The 2500-nt window shown below is 62.7% G+C and overlaps 1 pseudogene; it reads left to right on the top strand.

Annotated features, from left to right (window-relative positions):
• Positions 1-2500, top strand: part of LOC124746513 — a 7809-nt pseudogene that overhangs the window by 2402 nt on the left and 2907 nt on the right.

Below are 2500 nucleotides of genomic sequence, written 5' to 3' on the forward strand. Positions count from 1 at the left end.
AAGTGGGTCAGCGCTAACGTGCCGGGCCTGGGCGAGGTGAGTGCCGTAGGGGTGCCGGTAAGTGCGGGCGTTTAGCGCGGGCGTGGTCTGCTCTCGCCGTTGGTCGGCCTCGTGCTGGCCGGCGGTGCAGGATGCGCGCGCCTGCGCGGCGTTCGCGCCCCGGTGCTTCAACCTGCGTGCAGGATCCGAGCTCGGTCCCGTGCCTTGGCCTCCCACGGATCTTCCTTGCTGCGAGGCCGCGTCCGCCTTAGCGTGCTCCTCCGGGGGCGCGCGGGTGCGCGGATTCTCTTCGGCCGCCATTCAACGATCAACTCAGAACTGGCACGGACTGGGGGAATCCGACTGTCTAATTAAAACAAAGCATTGCGATGGCCCTAGCGGGTGTTGACGCAATGTGATTTCTGCCCAGTGCTCTGAATGTCAACGTGAAGAAATTCAAGCAAGCGCGGGTAAACGGCGGGAGTAACTATGACTCTCATAGTTACTGGGCAAGTGAAGCGCAATACATGGGCCATGCCCTCTTAGCCTCTCCTTGCCTGCGGCTTCCCCCCTTCCCGTGGGCCCGCCGATACGCCAGTCCTTGATAGGACTGGTAAGCAGAGTGGAAGTCCGCACTTGGGGCTTTGGGGGGTTACCAGCCCTCCATCGCAAAACCCTTAATGTTGGGACAACAAGAGAAGAAAACACGGGTACCGGGCCTTCCGCTGAAGGACCCGGCCCAACAGTCCCGACTGCTAGCCTGCCAACCCTCCCTGAAGTAGAGCAGGCCGTGGAGCCATGGTTCCACTGCAGCATTTGCAGCCGTGCCTTCCGCAGCAAGATCGGGCTCGGACAACACCGCCGCCGCGCCCATCCGGAAGCGGCAAATGCGGAGATTATAACCGATAGGAAGAGAGCTCGGTGGGCGGAAGAAGAAATGCGGGAGCTCGCCCTGGCGGAGGCTAGGCTTCTCTGTGCCAGTGACTCCAAAGTCCTCTTTGCAAACCAGGAGCTTCTACCCCTGTTTCCGCACCGTACCCTGGATGCCATCAAGTGCAGGAGGAGGACGGTGGCACACAGGACGATGGTGCGGGAATACGTAGAGGAGCTGAGGCGGGAACAACAGACGCAGCATGGTCTGCGCCATTCACCCGTCCCGGAGTCGCTGCCGGAGGGGCCACCCTCTCCGCCGGAGCTTGAGCGCCCGCCACAAACATCTGTAGTCGACGAAGCTATATGGAGGCACCTCGCCGGCCTGCCGCGGTCGGCCGCGCGCTTCTCGGCCCTGGACGACCTTGCGTGTTTGGGGCCGGGTACGCCGTTGGCAGTGGTCGCGGCTGGGCTGCCTGAGGCCCTCCGTGCTGTCGGCTCTGAGGAAGCAGGAGCAAGGAAGAGCAAGACGTTGCGCCCGCCATCCAAGCAGCGGTCTGGTGGTGGCCCTCCGCTCTCCAAGCGGAAGCGCCGCCGGTGGGAATATGCCAGATGTCAGGATGCCTTCAGGAAGAATCGCGCGCGCTGCGTGCGTGGTCTCCTGGATGGCACCCTGCTCCAGCCGCCGTCGAACATCCCTGGGCTGGTGGACTTCTGGCGCAGCCTCTTCACGACAGAGCCACCTTCCAACGCTGGCTCCATTCCCGACCGGCTTCTCCCGCGCTCGGAGTCTGTTGACTTTGAGCGCCTATGGAGGCCGATCACTGCAGAAGAGGTTGCGGCCGCCCTGCCGCCCAGAGGCTCCGTTGCCGGCCCTGACGGCCTCTCGCCGGTGCAGCTGCGCCGCCTTCCAGCGGAGGTCACCACCAAACTCCTAAACCTTTTCCTGCTTACCCGCAAGCTCCCCCCTTCCCTCCTCCGAGCCAGGACCTCTTTGCTGCCTAAGACAGCCGCCCCAGCATCCCCCGCTGACTTTCGGCCCATCACCGTCTGCTCGGTGCTAGCCCGAACCTTCCATAAGGTTCTGGCGACTCGCCTTATGCAGATGTGTGCTGTGGACGAACGTCAGCGGGCTTTCATCCCAAGGGATGGGATGCTGGAGAACACTTTCCTACTCGACCGGATACTCGTCGGCGCCGTCCGCCGCTGTCGTTCTGTGTTCATGGCATCCCTCGATGTGTCCAAGGCGTTCGATTCGTTGGACCATGCGGCTTTGCGTCCTGTGCTTAAAGCCCATGGTCTGCCGGACGAATTCATTGACTACGTCGAGGGCTGCTATGCGGACAGCACGACGGTAATTGCGGGGGGTGGCGACGAGTCCCCGGCCGTGCGGCCAGCAAGAGGTGTTCGGCAAGGAGATCCTCTGTCCCCTCTCCTGTTCAATTTCGCTGTTGATTATGTTCTAGATCAGCTGCCCTCACACGTAGGTGTCAAGGTGTTGGGCCGCCAGACGAACGCGGCGGCCTTCGCGGATGACATCCTGCTCTTCGCCTCCACGAGGGGGGGCCTGCAGTCCCTTATCAACGCAGCAGTAGCAGCCCTCGACCAGCTGGGGCTGCGTGTTAACCCGCGGAAGTGTCTCACCCTCGCA

This window comes from Schistocerca piceifrons, unplaced genomic scaffold, assembly GCF_021461385.2.
Source record: "Schistocerca piceifrons isolate TAMUIC-IGC-003096 unplaced genomic scaffold, iqSchPice1.1 HiC_scaffold_351, whole genome shotgun sequence".
Taxonomy (NCBI): domain Eukaryota; kingdom Metazoa; phylum Arthropoda; class Insecta; order Orthoptera; family Acrididae; genus Schistocerca; species Schistocerca piceifrons.